Source organism: Bubalus bubalis, chromosome 16 (assembly GCF_019923935.1).
Source record: "Bubalus bubalis isolate 160015118507 breed Murrah chromosome 16, NDDB_SH_1, whole genome shotgun sequence".
Lineage (NCBI taxonomy): Eukaryota > Metazoa > Chordata > Mammalia > Artiodactyla > Bovidae > Bubalus > Bubalus bubalis.
Genome location: NC_059172.1, coordinates 51,299,662 through 51,321,680, shown reverse-complemented (window position 1 = coordinate 51,321,680; position 22,019 = coordinate 51,299,662). Strand labels below are relative to the sequence as shown.

At 48.9% G+C, this 22,019-nt stretch overlaps 1 protein-coding gene across 7 annotated transcripts in view; it reads left to right on the top strand.

The window, feature by feature from the left end:
* Positions 1-22,019, top strand: part of GRAMD1B (GRAM domain containing 1B) — a 187,479-nt gene that overhangs the window by 61,580 nt on the left and 103,880 nt on the right. Inside the window, exon 1 of one of the 7 annotated variants that reach the window (XM_044929593.2) lies at positions 10,403-10,427. The exons of the other annotated variants lie outside the window; for them this stretch is intronic. The gene's annotated coding sequence lies outside the window, so the exon portion shown is untranslated. Of the gene's footprint in view, positions 1-10,402; positions 10,428-22,019 lie in introns of those variants that run through there. 7 annotated transcript variants of the gene reach the window in all.

Here is a 22,019-nt window from a genome sequence, read left to right as displayed (position 1 = left end):
CTTTGTCATTATTTGTGTGAGTGTGATGGGTGAGTTAGTAAGTAGAATTCTGGGTTGACTTTTAAAACTCTTTAAGTTTATTCGTTTGGCTCCATGCCAGACTTGCTTTGGGATCCGCAAAGTGAACACTTGACCTGCTCAACTCCTTCCCTCTGGAAGTGCAGCAGCTATTACCCACATTTCCTTTTCCTGGCGTGGATTCCCTTCTGGCTGAGAGTTAACATCAGTTGTCCCTGTAAATAAGGGTAGAGACCTATTGAAGGAGCCCCAACAAAGAATTTGAGGGGCCAGACACTCTGCTGCTGCTGCTGCTAAGTCGCTTCAGTCGTGTCTGACTCTGTGCAACCCCAGAGACGGCAGCCCACCAGGCTCCCTGGTCCCTGGGATTCTCCAGGCAAGAACACTGGAGTGGGTTGCCATTTCCTTCTCCAATGCGTGAAAGTGAAAAGTGAAAGTGAAAAGTGAAAGTGAAGTCGCTCAGTCGAGTCCGACTCTTAGCAACCCCATGGACTGCAGCCTACCACGCTCCTCTGTCCATGGGATTTTCCAGGCAAGAGTACTGGAGTTGGGTGCCATTGCCCTCTCCGCCAGACACTCTATTCTTTACTAATTCATGAATTTCTTCTTCACTATCTATGTCAAGTGGTTATCTGCCTCTCTATGAATCACTTCCATAATGGGAAATCGGCTAAGTACATTCATTGGGGTCTTTTTCAGTAACGAAATATATAATTAATAAGACGTTACTGCAAATCTACAAATGAGAAGAGCAAATGCAAGACAACACGGAGTGTCTGTGTGCTTAGTTTGTGGGCACAATATCTGAGGTATTATTTGTTATTACTAATAATAGCTCCTATTTTGAGAGCTTATTATGTGCTCAATGCTGTGCTTTGCATGTGCTGTTCTTATTTAATCATAATAGTGACCCAGGAAGGGAAGTTACTGTTCTACCCATTTTCTAGATAAGACAAAGTCCATTGTCTTTCCTTGTCAGTGGCAGAGCTGACCACTTTACTTCAAAGCTCAAGTTTTATTTGCATCGCTTTATGACTTCCCCTTAAAAGAGGATACACATGGGGGTCTGGTGCAGGACCCTCTGCTTTTTCTTAGATCTAGTGGACCTTTCGTTATCAACTTCCTAGAATTGAAGCGTCAGATGTGGAAGTGTATGAGCTAGTCTTTTAATGAAGTTTATCTCTCAGAAAGCTTCAAAATCAGACAGAAGAAGAAACAAACAGGGAGAGAAAAGACCACAGTGATTCTGAATGATACAGTCAAATATGCCCAGAGGCCAAATAGATTTTTGTTTTTTTTTTTAATCTTTTTTTCAGTATACTTCCTGTGCATGCATGCGAGTGCGTGCTCAGTCATGTCCAACACAGTCATGTCTGTGACCCCATGGACTGTAGCCCACCAGGCTCCTCTGTCCATGGTATTCTCCAGGTAAGAATACTGGAGTGGGTTTCTACTTCCTCCTCCAGAGGATCTTCCCTGAGTGGGTTGCCATTTCCTCTTCCAGGAGATCTTCCCAACCCAGGATCAAACCGTACATCTCCTGCATCTCTTGCGTTGGCAGGCAGATTTTTCACCACTGAGCCATCTGGGAATCCTATGCTTCTTATACCATGCTGATTTTGCATAGCGCCTTAGGATTTTAACTAACAAGTTATATGCACAAAAGTTTCTGTACATCTCTGTTTGACAGTATCTCTTTATACAGCTTTCTTTCCATTTCACCATTATGCCTCAACTGCAGAACAGAACTGTTGTTACTCTTACCTCCCAGCAGGTACCAGGTGAAGCCCCCTGTGGTCATCTGCAGGACCGGCAAAAGTTCACTTCCCTGTGGGTTCGCCAGCACCCCCTGCTGGTGGTGACTTCCCAGGAGAGGAGGGAGTGGCCATCTGATCCCTCAATGGTAGCTGAGCTCAGTGGTGAGTCAGCAGGCAGAGACGGCAAAGGGAGTGGCCTGGACTCCACTCCTTCAGTTGTGGAGGGCTGGGGTGTCTGCCTGGCAGGACACCTTCCACCTCGTAGCTGTGAGAGAGGACACTGGGGGAAGGGAACAGCCAATGCCAAGGAAGAACTGCTGGTTGGTGTTGCTGTGCAAATGGGTTTGTATGTTCTTCTTAGACCCTCGGCTCAGATCCCTCTGGGGCCCATGAGTTCTTCCTTCGACATTTAAATAGCATGGTTCCGTGGTTGTTCTTTTCCCACCCCACCCAGCTTCCATAGCTTAATGGTCTGTTTGTTTTTGGATGTAAGCGCTGCAGCGGCAGCTCCAAGGATGCACCGGAGCCAGTCACCTTCAGAAGAAAAGCCAAGGACAGTCTGTAGCGGGTGGTCGGCTCCGGAGGCATGCTCTCCATGTTTTCCCTTGTGTGCTGCTGGCTCGCATCTCTTCCCCAGCCCCTGGTCCAAGAACTGACGCGGTTCTGTATATGCATCTTTCAGTTGCGTTTGCAGCCTCTTAGGAGATGTATTTGCCAGGAGGAAGGTGATCCCCGCCTCCCACCCCTCCACTATCTTGAAGCCTTCCCTATGTCCGCCCCCACCCCCCACCCTGGTCCCTTAGGAGAAACCTGGGACCCAGAGGAGGATACCCGGCCTCGGGAACTTGCCCTCAGTTTCTCCCTTACCTCTCCCACTGGCCTGGTCTGGCAGTTGCAGAGAACAACAATGGGGGAGTGAAACACTCTTGTTCAGTAGGCCTTCCCAGGGATCTGTGACCTCCGTCTGTCTCCTCATCTTGTTTTCCTCTCGGTTTCAGCAGTAGTCGCTAGAAGGTACCGCATCCCGTGTCCAGTGGATGTCCTAGTGACCTTTGGAGGGCCCCCGGCTCTCCTACCCTGACCTCCACCAGCACTGCCTCCATCCTCAGTAGAGTGTGTGGTTGTACAGTGGCAACGTGTGCAGCTCCTGTTAACATGTACTGTAAAAAGGTCAGGCAGTGTGATTGGCCTTCTCCCCTCTCCCCTGGCTGCTGACCCCCCTGCTCAGATAATCCCGTGGCTTCTCATCTCTCACCCTGAACCCTGATGGGAAGGGCTCTGGGGTCCTCTGCTACCTGGCTGGCTGGAAGTCTTGTGTGAAAATTGATACAGGCATAGGTGTCAACCTCCAGCAAGAGGAATGGGAGGATTTCCCACCTTAGGCATTTATGACCCTTCCTATTTTTGAAGCACTTGCACAAATCTGTCAGGTGGAAGTCTCACTCAGGGACCAGCTGCTGGCTGGAAGTAGTGTGACTCCACTGGAGATGGTGAGTCAGGGCAGGACTGGTGTAACCAGAGCAGTGCCAGCTTTGCACTGGCACCAAGTGCAGATGGCCTAGGGATTTGAGGGAACTCGGGGAGTTCCCGTTGTTCCCAACTCCCGAGCATCCTTAAAATAGTCATCATACAGGCGACATTATTTTAGTTGATGTTTGTGGAAAGTGCCTGTTATGTGTCAGTCACTGTGCTCTTGTTTCAGGTTCCCCACTTTTCTATGAAATGTATAACTATTGCCTCCATATAGATGGGAAAACTGAGGCTTAGGGAGGTATCAGAATTTGCATAGGAACACACCACTGCTAAGTGGTAGGCTGAAATCCAGGTAAGTTGACTCTAGTTTTTAACCACTATGCGACACTGCCCTGTCCAGTTCTAGAGGCTGATGTCCAGGCAGTATTGTTGATACTCCTGTTACTTGTGAGGTCCCGGGAAGTGCTGGTGGCTGAGGCAGATGAGTCTTTGGATGTCTTGTACCTTGAGGAGCTTTGATGTGAAGCCGCAGTGGTCCTGGCAAAGACCTTGGAGTCTGGCCTGAGCTGTGGGTTTCCCTAAGTGAGCCCCCGTGGGAGGTGGGCGGCCTGGCATGGTCCCTTATCCAGCCAGTGGAGGGTGCTGTCCAGGGAGCAGCTAAGCTTCGCGAGACCAAGTCAGACTTGCACTTGGCAGGATTAGCTGCCAGCTCCCGAGTTTCCCTCATGCTGGGCAGTTACTTTCCAGCCACGGCTCCTCTCAGACACTTCGGTTAAACCCTCTAGTGGAAATTTCCGCTTTGAGTTTGGAATTGCTTAGTCTCCTTTCTTCTCCCACTTCCAGTCGGATTGGTTTCCTGATTTTCTTATTTCTTTTTTTCTAATTTTATTTATTTATTTGTTGTTTTTCGCTGTGCTTCATTGCTGTACGGGCTTTTCTCTAATTGCGGTGCACCAGCTTCTCATTGTGGTGGCTTTTCTTGTTGCAGAGCACGGGCGCTAGGGCCCACGGGCTTCAGTAGTCGGGGTGTGTAGGCTCAGTAGTTCGGCTCCCAGGTTCTAAATCACAGGCTCAATAGTTGTGCTACATGGGCTTAGTTGCTCTGTGGCATGTGGGATCCACCTGGACCAGGGATCAAATCCGTGTCTCCTGCATTAACAGGTGACCACTGAGCCACCGGGGAAGCCCTGGATTTTCTTTGTGAATCTTTCTTTCCCTTCTTATTTTCATGTGGAGTCTTTCCTTGTTCTTTGATGGCTTTCTCCGCTAAACTCCCCTATGTGTCCCGACAGAGTCCATGACCCTTCAGCGTTACCTGCAAGTGTCTCCTGGTGGTCTTTTCCTGTTGCGTTTCTGTCTTTTCCTTGTTCTGGTGACTGCCTCACCCCACTGCTCGAATGCTTTCATTCCACTGAAAAAGCAGTGGGGGCGGGGCTTGTTTTCTGTCCAATCTACTTCCACCATTGTCACCCCTGCAGGGGTCTTAAAATGTTTTGCTCTGGTGAGGAGAGGTCGTTTGGATGGAGGAAGACAGGAAATGAACCACTGAAATTTTTTTTTTTTTTAAAGCTCTTAATGTTTAAGTAGTATTTCCTGTGAAGTGAAGTGAAAGTCGCTCAGTTGTGTCCGACTCTTTGCAACCCCATGTACTATACAGTCAGTGGAGTTCTCCAGGCCAGAATACTGGAGTGGGTAGCCTTTCCCTTCTCCAGGGGGTCTTCCCAACCCAGGTATCCAACCCAGGTCTCCCACATTGCAGGCAGATTCTTTACCAGCTGAGCCACCACGGAAGCCCAAGAATACTGGAGTGGGTAGCCTATCCCTTTTCCAGGGCGTCTTCCCAACCCGGGGATCGAATCCAGGTCTCCCACATTGCAGGCAGATTCTTTACCAGCTGAGCCACCAGGGAAGCCCAAGAACACTGGAGTGGGTAGCCTATCCTTTCTCCAGCGGGTCTTCCCAACTCAGGGATCGAACCCAGGTCTCCCCCATTTCTCAACCCCTTCCCTATGTTATCTCATTTAATCCTCATAGTAGCCAGTGAGTTGCGGGATAGTGTTACCCCTGTCTCACAGATGAGGAAATGGGGCACAGGGGGCAGTAACTTCCCCAGGGTGACACAGCGGGGTGGGCGGTTGAGTCAGAATTCAGACCTCAGGAGGAGGATTTGAGAGGCAGGCTTGCCGTGAGGCTCAGCTGCCTCTGAAGAGCTGATGGCTAATGAGCAAAGGAGAGGCTGGCACCTTCCAAACCGTCAGACACACAGTCGCCGTCATGGGAGCTCACACACACTGCCCCCTTTCACTTGCGCTGTCTCCCTCTTTCCGATTCTGTCTCTTCGTCTCTCAAGAGAAGCTGCCATTTTCTGTGTACGAGGAGAGCACACATCAAGTGACCTCTCAAGGTCTGTCGTGCTGGGAGACTCCCTGTTTCATCGCCGTCTTCGGTTCACAGGAAGTGTCGGCAGTCTAGAGAGAAGGGATTTCACCTCTTTGGCGCAGGCACCTGATCCGTATTTGTGGTCTTAGGACGGGCACAGTGATCCGGCTGCAGATTTTATAAGCAATGCAGACAAGGCTGCCCCACCGCCCTTCACTCAGGGAACCTCACAGCCGCATGGTGCAGCAGGCTCACTTATCTGACCAGGGTCTGAAACAGCCAGTCCTGCTTCTTCCTGGCAGTGCCTCCTCCCAAAGGCAGGTGCCCAAGGAGGCGCTTCCTAAAAAGCAGCTGCAGTACCTGCCTCTGAGCTGTCCTCTAGGACTGGGTGCCTGGACCCCCCACCCCACGCCCTAACCGGCCCCTGCCCAGGGTCACTGTTGCTTCTTTTCAAGCATCTGGGTTTTTTTTTTTTTTTTTTTTTTCCCCTCCTTAACTTTGTACATAAGTATGGTGATTAAGAAGTTAGAATATAGTATCTACGGTAAAGTAATTGGGCCTCCCATGTGGCTCTGGTGGTAAAGAACCTTCTTGCCAGTGCAGGAGATAAAGGAGATGCAAGTTTGATCCCTGGGTTGAGAAGATCCCCTGGAAGAGGGCATGGCAACCCACTCCAGTATTCTTCCCTGGAGACTCCCATGGACAGAGAAGCCTGGTGGGCCACAGTCCATAGAGTCGCAAAGAGTCGGACATGACTGAGTGACTGAGCGTGCAGCATGCGCGTAATTAGTATGAGTAATTGCCCTGGAGAGAAAATGTTGTAATGATGTTATAAAGAGGCCCCCCAAGCCTTTCTCTGCCTATCTGTCTGTCTACCTATTGGTCTGTCTATATATCTATCTGTTGGCCTATCTATCCTTTCAGTAAATGTTAGGCAAAATGTAAGGAGATGAAGCTGTTGGAGAACTTCTGGTCCCTAGTTCAGAAAGCAAGTGCATGGAATAGAGGAGTTATTTATCCTATAAGGAATCATCCAGATCAATTTCTTGCTGGTAAGTAGCAGAGGTGCAGACTCAGTGGCTTCTTAATTAGATACTCTGCATTAACTTCTCTTTCCTTTTTTCCTTCAATGTCATTCTCTTTTCTGTCTTTTTCTTTGGAGGTGTCTTTGGACTCAGGGACACAGTCCTTCTCTTCTCTCTCATCAAAGCTTAGCACTATCCCCTACATCCCCTCACTGCCCCGGCTTCCAGGTTGTCTGTTCTATAGCTAGTAGCACTCTCCTCTGCCCTGCTCTGTCTTCAGGGCCTATGAATTGTTTGATAAAATACACATGAATGCTTCTGGTGAAGCACCCCTTCCACACGCTGTCTCCAAGCTCACCATCCAGGGCTGTGTGAGGTGGATGCTTTTAAGAACTGAGTAGGTGAATGTGTTTGGTCTCTGGGAAGACTGGGTGACGTCCCATTAACATGGTCCGGTTTTTATGTGATTCTTATGAAACAGAACGTCCTCATTCGTGGGTACCAACCTTCTGCTCTCCATCTGTTTGTACATCTGACTGTCAGCCCAGGAACAGAGAGGCCTGCAGGCCACAGCGATAGCCAGAAGGCACATTCCAGGCCTCTGAGCAGAGCTAACAGATGTGGGTCTGGCACGCCTCACACGCAAAGGTGTGGGAATATGATGGAATCTCACCACTGTGATACTGACCAAGTCCCTTACTCACCTCAGGTTGAATAGGTATCTGTGACAATAGTCTAGGGCTTATGAAAACCAGGCAATGAGTTAATGAAAAACAATTCATTGACCTGCATGATTTTCTCTTACTCGCATCCTTGTCCTTTTTCATTTAGGTTTATGGAACTTGGCGGCCCTTGGCTAATAGAGTTAAGATGGGAAAGGGAAGGGAGCAGTCATCTGTCTGGTGTTGATGATGGTTGGAAAAGAATGTACCTCCAAGAACCAGGCTATGCATCTTTTTTCCCCCTCCTTAATTTTAATCTTGATGGTTGACCAATTTGGTCAAGTGTCTTGGTCTGCTTTTTTGCTTATATAAAGTGATCATGAATGAATCTTTGATGATTCCTTTTTTTTTGGTTCCGGAGAGCAGGGGCTACTCTCTCGCTGTGGTGCACGATCTTCTCATCACAGTGGCTTCTCTTGTTGCAGAGCATAGGTGCAAGGCGAACAGGCTTGAGTAGTTGTAGCACTTGGGCTCAGTAGTTGCAACTTGCTGGCCCTGTGGTGGCTGGACTTCAGTAGCTGCAGCACAGGGGCTCGTTCCTTGTGGGTCGAGGCCTTAGAGCATGCAGGCTTCGGTAGTTACAGGACATGGGCTCAGTAGTTGCAGCTCGAGGGCTCTGGAGCATGGGCTTAGTAGCCCGAGCCATGTGGAATCTTCCCGGACCAGGGATAGAACCCTTGTCCCCTGTATTGGCAGGTGGATTCTTAGCCACTGCACCACCAGGGAAGCCCATTGATGATTCTTTTTAAAAGCAGTTTCCATCGGACACAGGAGATTTGCTAAATTTATACAGTACCCTCTAGATGGATCCAGGATTTTTTTTTCTCCTAACGTTTGATAGTGTATTTTCTAATTTGCCATCTTCAACAGAAAGGTGGAGTCGCAAAGGGAAGTTGCAAATTAACTGAGGTTTTATGTGAGTCTGTAGTCCTGGGAAGCAGGAGTTGGGGACTGAGGGGTGAAAAATTTGATAGAATAATGTTTAGTGGAAGGGGATTTGAAGTCAGTGAACATGGGTTTGAGTCTCTGCTGTGCTGTCTGTGTGACCTTGGGCAAGTCACCTAAAGTCTCTGAATCTCAGTTTCATTATCTGTGAAATGGGGAAAACAATATTGCCTCACTGGATGCCTGAAAGTGTCAGATGAGGTAATGGATTTGCAAACATGTAAATTATGGAGCACTGTACCAGTAGGAATTGCTACTGTTATTATTCCTGCCAGACCCACAGATGCTGGTAAAATAAACTAGGGGAATTGTTGATGTAATCATTCTTTTGGAAAGCTCTTTCCTTGATGTGCTGGTTACCTGACTGCTTGGATTCCTTGTGAAGTCAGGCTTGAACAAACAGAAGCAGGTACTAGAAAGAATGAGGGCAGGTGCAGGTGGTAAGGATTGAGACCTTGGGTCACTGCCTTCTTCTTCTATTTGCTGTATTTTAATCTCTCCCTTTAACTCTTGCTTTGCTGGGTTTTCTGTGCTCTGGGGGCTGGATTGCAAAAGTTGGGGAACGAGGGCATCAATTCTGTCAGGATCTCACCACCCCTGAGGGAAAATCTGTGTGGAATTGGGGAACAAGTGCTGGGAGACCTTTCTTGGATCCTTTTGCTTTTTTGCCGGGCCTTGGTTTTCTTCTCTGTTAAAAGAAGCTGAAACTTTAAAGTCTCATCTACCTATAACTTTTTGCGGTTCTGAAATTACAGACTTTAAGGAATCCGTGTCCCTAACAGCAAGCCTAGGTTAGCACATTAGAAGCGCTGCTGTAGAATGATGGAAGGAGGTACTTAGGGATGCCCTGGGATATTGACCTGCTCATCCATAGGTGGTTCTCTCTGATTGGGAGAAAGATCTAAAGATGCCAATGTGTTAGGTTGAACTCCAGCAGGAAGACTGGTGGTTCACCAGAGCGCACAAGCTTGTTTCCTTGCTGGTTCCGAGGAGCTGAGCTGCTCTTTTGCATTCTTGCTGCTGCTGACACCTGGCAGACTCCAAGGAAAGGATACGTGTGCTGTGCTTTTAAGTAGAGACTCTGCATTTCCCCACAAATGCGAGCAGCCCATGCCCCCTTCCCCCTAGGGCCCAGGGCGCTCTGATCCCTCTCCCCGCGGCTGCCCTGACTGCCACAGCCTATCCCAGGTTGCCTGGGTGAAATGGGCCAGAGAGGAAGCGGTAGTCACTGCGAGCAGAGCGGCCTGTCCCTGCTGGGCAGGAAACCTAGAGTGATGAATGGGGCCGGATGAAGTCATCCTGCTCCTCCAATCAGGCTGCTCCAGAGAGAGCCAGGGGCCTCTGCAGATCCAGCCGGCTGCCGGCTGCTCTCATGTACCTTTAGACAGGCTGTGAGTCTCTGGGAGTGGAGTGGGGGGGTGCGAGCCGCCCGCCCCGGCTCCTGTGTAGGCCTCAGTCAGTCTGAATGTTATTGCAAGGTGAGTGGCTTCACCGGGCGTATTCCTCTCCCTCTGCATTCTCAGCCTTGCCTGCCGGGCTCTGGCTTTGTGGCTCTGGCACCTCCTTGCACAGCACCTTCTGCTTCCATCTGAGGGCCTGCCCCTTCTTCTTGAGGTTCTCACACCCGCACCCCACCGCCCCCCAGCCTTCTCCCCTCCTGCTACCCCCAGCACTTGCTCAGCACCCGCCAGCTGGCCTCTTCCCACGAGCTCCCCTCGCCCTGACCTGTGGGTACCAATTGGCCTGGTGATGGGAGGGCAGGGCCTTCATCTCTGTGAGCTCTCCCCCAGTAGGGGGAGCCCTGGCGAGACCTGCACTTAACTTCTGGGAAGAAGGGCCCCCTGACTCAGCCCAAAGTGGGCATCTGTGGGAACATGGGCAGGCCCCCGACATGCGGGGGGGACCCCAAGGCTCTGCTCTCCGCCCCCAGCCAAGGAGGTCCCGGGGCCAAAGCTTGAAAACAGGTCTCTCATTTCCCCTGACCTTCAAAGGGGCTGTCTGTTCTTTCCGGGTGGACCTTTGTGACTCTGCCTTTTCTCTCTGGACGGCGCCGCTGCCCCTTAGGCCAAGCCGCGATCATGGAGCCGGCTGATATGGCGACAGCAAAGGTAGGATGGAAATGCTGCCGGCCGCACTGTGCGTAAGTGGCTTCGCTTGGCGAGTTCTACCTTCGGTTCACTTCTCTCTCCCCTCCTGTCCCTCAGCCCATCCCTCCGGGAGAGTACCCAGGGACCGTGTCAGAGTGGAGGGAAATGGTGCAAGAGTGAGGACCTGCGGAGGGGAGGAAGGCCAGGCCCTCCAGTGCACTCGCCTCACCTCTGTGCCCCTGGAAGCCTGGCGGGTGGGGGCGGTGACCTGTGACTGTGATTGGGCTGACCCGAGTGTGTGCATGTCTTTCTTGTTAGCTTTGCCTCGGTTTTCCTTGACCTTTATCCTGTGTCTTTTCTCTCACCCTTCTCCCTTATTCTCCTTGCCTGCTCCCCGCACTGCAGTGCTGTCTTAACCCATCTGTGCCACCTCAACACTCTCTTTTCACCTTTCTTTGCTCCTCTTTTCCCTCTGCCTGCTGTATAAGGACCGGGTGGGGTCGACGTGGGCTGGACAGTCTTGAGAGCAGAGACTGCCTGTCATCCTGCAGCAAATGTTGGCCTTGGGATTGGCGAGGGGTTTGGCTCTGAGTGGTGGAGGTGGCGGCTGCCCCTCCCACCATTCGTCTGATGCCCCAATGGAAGTGCGGGTCTGGGCATCTAGGAAATCGTGCCAGGTGCTGTGTCGTGGGGACCCTGTAGGCACGCTAGAGGGCGTCCCTGAGATTGGAGTCTCTCCTGACTCCTGCTTGCAATTTGCAGTTTGTTTTTCTGTGTGTTTTTTTCCAAACAAGCAGCTTGAGCCATTAAGCGTGGATGGGGGCGCTAAGGAGGCTGAGTGTGTAAGCCCCTGTGGTCCTTCCAGAACATCTCAGGGGTTGGTTTGGGGAGCTTCCTCTTTGGCCGATGGCAGGGTCTCCTTTCTCTTAGAGATGGACGATTGGACGAGGTTCAGACTTCTGGAGCAGGTTGGGTACCCCATGTGCGTGTGGCAGAGAGAGGGAGGTAGGAGCTCCAGCCAGCAACAGTGCTCTGGGCGGTAATGTGTTAAAGCGGTTAGGACGCGTCTCTGGGACCCACAGAGCTCAGTTCTCAGCCCCTTCCTCCCACTTCCACGTGCTGTGTGCTCTGATCCAAGTTACTTAACCTCTCTGGGCTTTCATCTCCTCATCTGCATAATGGTGCAAATGACATGCATGTGTTGTTTTAATGAGCTTAGATTCTGTCAAATACTTCCTTTTTCTTGCAGACAGGAGCTAGGGAGAGCAAAACTGAATGGGAACAGGCCTCCCTGGATTCTCGGACCACATTGCCCCCCCTCAGTGCCCCCATCCTTCCTGTCTCTTTCCTTCCTTCCACAAACATTTGAGCACCCATATCGAGCATGCATGGTGCAAGGTGCTGTATCCCCTTGGCTGTGTGCTGTGGCAGCTGTGGGAGCAGGCATCTGCAACTGTGTTTGGATCCAAAACAGTGTGCTCCGAGCAGTTTGCTGTCTGGCTGTAATGGTGCTCTCTGTGATGTCAAGTGTCATTTCTCGCCAGGCTTACCTTTTACAAACCTGCTAGTCAACTCGCTCTTACAGTTGTAAGTGGTTTGGGATCAATCAGCCAGCTGTCAAGGGGCTGTGGTGGTGAGTGCTCTGGGAAAGGTGTGGTTTGCAGGGGTGGGGGAGTTATTACACAGTTAGTTTGGAGATTTGTGTTCGCATTTGCCTATGGAGGTAGAAACGGAATGGGCTTCATTTTTCTTGGGTTCTTGCCCTTCCTTTGTCTAGATTGTGGATTATCTAATCAGGCAAAAAAAAAAAAAAAAAAAAAAAAAAAAAACAAAACAGACCTTGGAGCTGAACAGTTTCTGAGGCTAACATTTGTGTTCAGGACCTTGACCACAAGAGGGAATCTGATTGGTCAAGGAAACAGACAACACTTAACCCTAGCGTTCTTTTTCTTTAACCTTTTCTAGCCCAAATCTTTTGGGGAGAGTGTAGTTCAAGTGTTTTCAGTCTGGGTCCATGAACCATTAAGGTCCTTGGATGCACTTTAGGAGAGGGTCCAGGAGCTTCAATCATTTGTAGACAGAATTTCCTATCTCTGTATTTTTCTGGAAAGAATATCCACAGCTCTCATCAGATCTCAGAGGGCTCATAACTCAGGAAAGTTTAAATCTCTTTTAACTCCCATAGAGAGTCTGCTTGCATTTTACAACCCAGCTACAAAGAAAACCTGTACATTGTGGTTGGCACGCTGACACTGGAGGAAGCTGTGCACATGCAGGAACCATGGAGTAAAATTTCATAATGTGACTCAGTGGTAACTGATTTAATATGATGTGGATGTCATTTTTAAATGTCTTGTTATTGTTTAGTCACTAAGTTGTGTCCGACTCTTTGGCAACCCCATGGAGTGTAGCCCCCCAGGCTCCTTTGTCCATGGATTTCCCAGGCGAGAATACTGTAGTGCATAGCCATTTCCTTCTCCAGGGATCTTCCCTACCTAGGGATCAAACCCAAGTCTCTTGTGTCTCCTCGATTGGCAGGCAGGTTCTTTACCCTCTGAGCCATCTGGGAAGACCTTAAAATGTCTAAATACATGTAAATGCATCTCCCTTACCTTTCCTCTGTAATATCTGATATCCTGTTCCCTGAATCCCATCAGCTCCCAATATATTGGGTTTAATTTATTGTTGTTGTCAGGCTGCTTAGTTGTGTCCGACCCTTTGCAATCCCATGGTCTATAGCCCACCAGGCTCCTCTGTTCAATTACTCCCCACTGAAATAACTTTTGGTGGAGGGTGTGGTCACTTGATGAGAGCCCTGCCTATTTAGACTATATTCAGTTCCTGGAGAGGGGCTTTTAGAGGTGTGACTTCATCTCTGGGAGTCTGCATTATTGCATTGAGATGGTGCTACTCTTTTTCTAAGGTTGCAGTTTCAGACTGGGGTCATCAGATGTCCCAACATGACTGTTGATGATAAGTAGATGATAAATTGTGTCCTGAGAGTTTCCATTTCAGCCTTGAGAAAACGGGTTGATAAGCATTCATTAATCCATTCACTCAACAAATGTTTATTAAATGCCGATTATACGCCCGCAGAGATTCAATATGTGGAAGTTTTTGATGAGTAACACAGGATCACTGTGAGCACTTAGTTCCTCATGGGTTCTTGGGGCGGACAGATGAATAGACAGATTCTGATGGCACAGAGGTGATAAGGGTTGTAACAGAAGCTCAAGTCACCAGGAAAGCACAAAAGAACTATTGGATGTTGCCGGTGCCGGCATCAGGGCTTTCTATAAGAAGTGACATTTGATCTGAGGCATGGGTGGGAGTTTATTGCATGGACAAGGGGAGAGAGATGGTCTGGTAATAATTTGGAGCTGGACAGGTCTGAGTTCAAATGCTGGCAGTCCATGTTTTCTGGCTCAGTGAACTTGAGCGAGTTATCTTGACTTTTCCTAGTCTCAGTTTCTTCCTTTGTAAATGAGGGTGATATCATCCCCCCTACAGGATTGTTGTGAGGATTAAATACCTTCGGTAAAATGCCTGCACGTCGGAGATGTTCACTGACCAGTTGTGAGGCAGAAGCATGTGGCAAAGCCCAGGCCACCACAAGCAGTTGTGCCTGATCGGCGCATAGGATGCGTGTGGGAGATGGGAGGCAGATCATGAAACTGGAGAAGGAAGCAGGAGTTGACCCATCAGGACAGCCTTACTGCTGCTGCTGCTAAGTCGCTTCAGTCGTGTCCGACTCTGTGCGACCCCATAGACGGCAGCCCACCAGGCTCCCCCGTCTCTGGGATTCTCCAGGCAAGAACACTGGAGTGGGCTGCCATTTCCTTCTCCAGTGCATGAAAGTGAAAAGTGAAAGTGAAGTCACTCAGTCGTGTCCCACTCTTCGAGACCCCATGGACTGCAGCCTTCCAGGCTCCTCCGTCCATTGGATTTTCCAAGCAAGAGTACTGGAGTGGGGTGCCATCGCCTTCTCCAGGACAGCCTTAGCCCTGCTTAAATACTGGGAGCAGTTGAAGGACTTTATTTAAGATAGCCTCAGGTCTGCTTTTGAAAAAGTATTCTTTGACTGCAGGGTAGACAGATCATTAGAATTTTCCTCATTTTGTGCCATCTCTGACACTTTTATGTTTTCCACGTCTGTCTTCCCCGATTCATGTGCTAAGTTGCTTTAGTCGGGTCCAGTTCTTTGCGACCCCATGGACTATAACCTGTCAGGCTTCTCTGTCCATGGGATTTTCCAGAGGAGAATACTGGAGTAGGTTGCCATGCCCTCCTCCAGGGGATCTTCCCAACCCAGGTATCGAACTTGCATCTCTTACGTCTCCTGCCTTGGCAGGCAGATTATTTACCACTAGCACCACCTGGGAAGCCCCAGAACTGATGTGACTTTATGCCTAATTAAATGGGAGGCAGGACAGGAAGCATGTAGGATGAATTCCAGGTCTCTGACTGGGTGGTGCCATCTATTGGGATAGGCTCAGGAGATCATGGTCAGGAGGAGATGTAGTGATGCGGAATTTCATTTGTTGGTCTGGCTCTGAGGTGCCCATGGGACATAAAGGTGAAGGTATTCAGGAACAATTGGGAATTTGTATGAGTGCCCAGGGGAGTGGTCATAGCTGTACACATGTATATTTGGGAGGCACAGTCTTAGCTCCAAGGCATTGTTCAAACAGCCAGGACTGGACTAGGTCCTTATAAGAAGAACAGTTGTAGCTATGTGTGTGTAGATGGATGTTAACTGGACTTACTGTAGTGATCTTTTTTAGTACCTACATACATGGAACCATTATGTTGTACTTCTGAAATTATCATAATGTTATTTGTCAATTATATCTCAATTAAAAAAAAAAAAGACTAGATTAGGAACCTCTGTGACCCGGACAGCCCCCTTGGACTGGAGAAGCTTTTCAGATTTTTCATCAGCAGTTACGAGGCGGAGGCTCTCTTTCAAGTGCAGTGTGAGATCTTGGAACTGAGAAGGCCTTCTTCATAGGAGAGTCTGAGCTTGTGGGTTTTGTAGAGAGATTGAAAAGTGTCGATGGACTGACCCAGAATTGCCACATATTTTTTTTTAACCCATAAACGGTAACAACAAGACTAAACTGAACTAAAGTGTAGAAACTACCACTACCACCATTTGTGATAGGTTGGCTAAAAGGTTGGTTCGGGATTTTTTGTACCAGCTTACGGAAAAACCCAGATGAACTTTTTGCCAACCCAGTATTTAGTGAGGATCTAAACACAAAATTTTAAAGGATGAATTATTAAAAATTAAAGATTCAGTATATTTAGTTTTGGGGAGCTTAACCACATTGCCCTTATTTTTCTCACTTGTCTGTGGATCTGCATGGATATATCATGGTGCAGGCCAGCACTTGGGCGCTCCTGAAGCAGCACAGGTAACTGGGGGCTGAGTTACAGTTACGGGAGGACACAGGTGCATTTACTGAGGAGCCCTGCAACCTGGGCTCTTAGGTTCACTCATGATTATGCCAGTCTCCTGTCTGTCGTGATCTGAGAATATCGTAGGTATAGCAGCCTGAATCATCTTTGAACATTTAATTTTCACTTTAAGATGCTGATGAGAAAATATACTGATGTAGGAAGTGAAACTTCAGAATGCATCCTTTTAGACACTGCCTGCTCCATCCAAATAAACCTGTATTTATTGGCAGCGATCGTAGCAATATGTTCTGAAGGCACTATTTCTAGACACCTGTCATGCAAAGAGGAAGTTCTGGTCTCCATAGAGGATGATGACAAATATTGGATCCTTTTTCTGGCTAACTCTTTTGAGTTAAGGCCATGCTAATCAAGAAATAATTAACACAGATTTAATATAGGCTTAGCTGAGAACATTCACCGTTACTCATTAGTTGATTGAAAAATTGGCATAATGATTACAAACCTATCTTCATTTTGAAAAACAGAAGTACTCTGCCGTTCTGATTAGCTGTGTCTCTCTAATGGGACTTATTGCTTTAAACTTTATGTTAGATTTATTATAACTACTTAATGCCCATGCCTTGTGTTCCTTATTAGCTTATGAGCTTTTAGAGCTCAAGAATGATATTGGATTGATCATTGAAATATCATCTTGGTTTGCCTGGGCTATGAACACATGAGCCACTCAATGAGTACAGCTATTGTTGAATAAATAAATAAATAGCTGACTGACCTAACAGAAACATCACAAAATAGAACCATCCAAACATCTCCAAAAAAATAGGAAACGTGAGAAACTTTGGCAAAGAAGAAAAAGTAGATCAGGAAGCATAGAAATGGAACCTATGGTTCTTTTGCAGTGGGTAGTGGTGGTCTGCGGTCCCTGGTTGAGAATAAGCAAAATAAGGGTTAAAAAGTGTTGAGCACTTACTGGATATTATGTCACGCCTTGTGTCATTGTCATGGATTGTTGACATCATGGCTTTTTTATAGATAGAGCCAAGGCGTAAGTGACTTGCTCAGGGTCACGCAGCTTGTTCAATACGGATTTGAACTGAAGTCTAGTTTCATAATCCTTGTGCTGAACCACAAAACCATATCTCCAGGACTGGTGTCAGGCCCGTGACAGTTAAGAATGCAGCTTTTCTCTGCTGGTCCTTCTCAACAAGCAAGCAGTTTCTCTGCCAGCAAGAGATTCTTGTCTTGTCCTTGGCCTGGAGACTTCCACTGTGAAAATGAGTTAACACTTGATTCAGCTGTTTGTTAATGGCAATTCTCATATGTCACTTAGTTGAGAAAGGAGAAATCTCCATTTGGTGGGAGGAGAGCAGGAAGCAGCTGGCTGTGGGTGTATGGGTGTTCGGGCTCCCTCCCTGAGAAAACCTGAGGATGTTGATGCGCATCCTCCAGGGTCCCTGACACCACACCATCAGTCACCCCGAATTTCTCCAGAGAATAAACCAGGAAGGAGCAGGGTGGGTAAGTAGAAATCTGCCTTGTTTCTTCCATCTGGCAGCAGACATGTTTCCTTTTGTTATGAGTGTAATTAGAATGAGGAGTGAAATGAGGCCACATTCCCCCTCTCCTAGGGGGTGGGATTTCTCCGAGGTGTGCGATGTCTTTCCCGACAGGAGGGCATTTACCTCCTAGAGGCCGCCCGTCTGTCTAGCAGCAGAAGGAGTTGTGATCCAGGACCTGCTAATGAAAGAGTTGTTGTTGTTTCGTCATTAAATTGTGTCCTACTCTTCTGTGACCCTCTGGACTGAAGCCCACCAGACTCCTCTGTCCATGGGATTCTCCAGGCAAAAATCATGGAGCAGGTTGCTGTTTCCTCCACCAGGAGGATCTTCCCGACTCAGGGATCGAACCTGCGAGTCCTGCATTGGCAGGCGGATTCTTTACCTCTGAGCCACTAGGGAAGCCGCTGATGAAGGAGCCCTACAGGTAAAGCAGCACTGAGTCAGGCAGGCAGATTTGGAAAGCAGGGAGGGACTTTGGAGGAAAAGTGGAAGGCAGGATAAAGAGCAGGAGTCCAGTCCCCTTTGGGGTTTTCATTGCCATACAGAGCAGAACCCAGGATGGTCCTGTCTCCTTTGATCAAGCTGGGAAGTAATCATGGAGAGGGGATGTCAAGAGCTGCTTCAGCAGACAGGGAGGGAAAGCTTAACTGGCTTCTGTACCCAGGAGAGCAGGGGAGGCAGCTCCCATCCTGGCCTGGATTAGAGGGAGAAGGGCCTGGGCTGGAGAGTGCAGACGGTTTTGAGGCCTTTGTGGTTTCTGGGCACAGGGCTTTGCTCCCTAGCTTTTGCTCTCTTCACCCACCCCCACCTTATCTCAGGGTTGGGAGTAGGATCAGAACGAGGCCTCCCAGGGCCTCAGTTTCTCCTTCCATCCAGTGTGGTTTAGTGACACCTCACTGGGTTGTTGTGAGAACCCCAGACCTAACGCACGGGAGGCCGTCCGAAACTCACGTGGACAGACGCCGCTGTGTGGAACCCCTGGCCACCCGCCTCCATCCCATCTCCCTCCCTCCTCTCTGGTCCTGATGAAGAGGGGGTAGGATGAAGCCTACCAGAGCTTGACTTTGACCTTGTCCATCCTATTGGTTGCCTGGAGGAACCTTCTGGATTAGCAGATTGTGAAGGAGGAGCGAAGAAGGCTGGGGGTGGGGGGGGAGGTGAGTCTGTCTGTCCAGCACCCTAAGCAAATCCCTGGGGTGCAGAGGCAGAAGGAAGCATCGTTCAAATGATCAGAGCCTGGCTGGCCTTCCCCACGAGCCTCTCTACCCCAGCTACTCCGTGGCCTGAGCCGCCCCTCCCTAGAGTGGCCCGCGGGGCTTGAGGGCAGAGGTCCATGCACTGGAGGGGTGGGGCGGGCTCAGGAAGCTCCAGGCTGGGTGCCGACCAGAGGGCAAGGCCAATGCCTGCAGTCCACACCGTCACCCCAGAGCCAGTGACTAATAGTGGCAGAGGGTGGGGAGAGGAGAGTGGAGGAGGGAGGGCAGGGAGGAAGGGAGGAGGCACGGGGAAGTGGTGGGGAGCACCTGATGGGCGCAGCTCTGGCCATCTGCCGTCCCCTCACACAGCCTCTGTTGACCGCAGCGTGGAATTCTGGCTGGAGGACGAGGTGTGGGGGCTTGTTGTTCAAGTGTTCAGGAGGCTCCCCCTCCCCCCACTGCTCCTCTCCGCTAGCTTCCTGACCTCCAAAAGGCTCCTTAAATATAACACTCTGGGCGCCTGACGACGCCCTCTGCCTGAGCGCGGAGCTCTCTGTCTCCCCAGCGTGTGACTGCAGCACAGTCTGCCCCGGTTTTTGCCAGCTCCTGGAGGCATGCGGCTCTGCCCTGCAGCTGCGGCGCTCCTCAGGAGCAGGGGCAGAGCGAGGGCAGCGCAGATCCCGGAGCACGAGAGAAGGCGGGCCCGCGGGGACCACGTTGTCCATCTATTTTCTGCTCCACATACGCTCCACTCCCAGTGACTTCCCAAGGTCGTGAGGAGGCATGTGCGTCTGCTGCCGGAAAGAGGAAAGAGCCGCTGGTGGGGAGGTGGGAGTCACAGGGCTGAGTTCTCTCTCGGGCTCACAGATGCAAGGCGTCCCTTGGCTGGGGGCCTTCGGTGTCCGGTTATTGGTCACCAGCTGTGTGCTCTGGTTGAAAGGCCTCTCTCACCATTCTGGCCCTGACTCACAGATGAGGCAGAAAGTCCAGTTGTGATATTGTCGGGTTAGCAGAGGAACAGCATGAGGGTGGGTGAGACCTCAGGCTCCTGGGGGCCAGAAGGGAGCCAGGGCAGCTAAAATCAGAACGGAAGTTTTTTCCAGCCTTCATTCCAAACCCAGTAACATTTGGAAGGAACCACTGTAGCAAGAAGCTTAGAGTCGTGTAAACCAACCTTCTTCTGCGAACCGAACCTTGGGCCACACAGCCAACTTGTGAATATTTGTGAGACTGGGAAGATCAAATTTTTGAACTGAGATTTTGGAAAATGCATATAACACAAAAGGTTGTCATTGTCAGTCCTTCCCCCACCACCGTCCTGCCCTTTCATCAAGTCTGTTCACAAAAATAGGCAAAGGCTGGTGCCAGGTGAACACAGCTGTGCCTCTTACCCATCCTGCTGACCACACTGTCCTCCCACCCTATGGAGGTGACCACCTCCCTAAATGTTGGCTGTGTCATCCCCGTGACTTTTCGTTTTATGGGTACAGAGTATCTCTTTATACAGATTTTCTATCTATTTGGCTATAAAATGTCTGGCTTCAATCTATCGATCTCAGGCGTCCCTGGTGGTTTAGATGGTAGAGAATCTGCCTGCAATGCAGGAGACCTGGGTGCAGTGCAGAAGACACCCTGGGTCAGGTAGATCCCCTGGAGAAGGGAATGGCAATCCACTCTAGTATTCTTGCCTGAAGAATGCCATGGACAGAGGATCCTGGCAGGCTACAGTCCATGGGATCACAAAGAGTTGGACAAAACTGTTACTTGGGCAAAACTAACACTTTCACTTTTCACTGTCATCTATCTGTCATGTGTGTTATATATATATATCATCATACTGTAGGTATTCTTCTCTGATTCACTTCCTCTGTTCAACATTGTTTCTGAGAGTCATCCACTTGTGACAGTAGTGTACACATTTTCTGTATGCTATTGTTATATACTGGGGCTTCCCAGGTGGCTCAGTGGTAAAGAACCCAGCTGCCAGTGCAGGAGACACAGGAGACACAGATTTGATCCCTTGATTGGGAAGATCTCCTGGAGAAAGGAATGGCTACCCATTCCAGTATTGTTGCTGGGAGAATTCCGTGGACAGAGGAGCCTGTCGAGCTACATACAGTCCATGAGGTCACAAAGAGTTGGATGCCACTGAGCATGCAGGCATGTATTGCTGTATACTATCCCAGATCAAGAAAATAGCAGTTAATTTTCCTTCCTGTTGTTGACATTTTTTCCCCAGTGTTTTGGGGGGTCCCTGCAAACCATGCTGTCACATTCAGTGCTGTGTGACGTTTCTCATGTGAGCCCTGACTTTAGACGTTAGGGGAGGCACGTCTTCAGCCTGCCCACATAGTACCAAGTAGTTTCCTTAGGAACCAGACTAATACACACTTGCATAGCTCCTTTCCAACCTTGATATTGTTAGACTTAGACTTTTTATTTTATTTTATTAGGATTTTTTTTTCTGATGTGGACCATTTTTTGAAGTCTTCATTGAATTTCTTTCAATAGTGTTTCTATGTTTTGGTTCTTTGGTCGTGAAGCATGTGTGATCTTAGCTCCCCGACCAGGGATCGAATCCTTACCCTCTGCATTTGAAGGCGAAGTCCTAACCACTGGACCACCAGGAAAGTCCCTGTTAGATTTTTAAAATTTTACCAATCATCTAGGTATGAGGTGGTATCTCACCCAAGTTTAAATTTGCATTTTCCTAAGTACTCATAAACTTGAGCACCATTTCGTATATTTATTGATCATTTCCTCTTCTGAAAGTGCTTATTCAAATCATTTGTCTATTTTTCTCATTGTGTTTTTTTTCTTATTAATTTATAGAATTTAAAAAATAAACTGAATAACTCCAGTTATTACACAGTCCAGTTACATATATTGTGCAGTCTTCTCTCAGAAAAATCTTGTCTTTTCTGTGGTCAATGCTGATGATCATATGTTCTAAATCTTACTGTGGTTACAGCCTTCCTTTTCTGGACTTTTTTTTTTTGGTGAATTTCTTAGGAAATTCTTAGGCAACGATCTGTGTGAGGATCCATTTGTAATTATGACTTATTGGGGAGATTGTTTTTCTTTCCTCATTCACTCACTGTCAAGGTTGAAGACAGTTTTCCTTTTATATCCTCAGCAGCACCGTGTCTTTCAAGTTCACCCTTGTGGTGAGAGTTTAGTTAGCAGGACCTGCTTTACCAAGTCTTTTCTCACATTAGCGGGCTTTTGGCATCACATAGGGCTTCGCTGGTGGCTCAGTGGTAAAGAATCTGCCTGCAATGTAGGAGACCCAGCTTTGATCCCTGGGTCGGGAAGAGCCCCTGGAGAAGGAAATGGCCTCACACAAGTGGGCTTTTGACTTTGTCCCTTGTCCAGTGTGCTCTGTGGGGCCATCAGAACCAAAACCAGTTTCACAGGTTCTAAAAATGTATCCT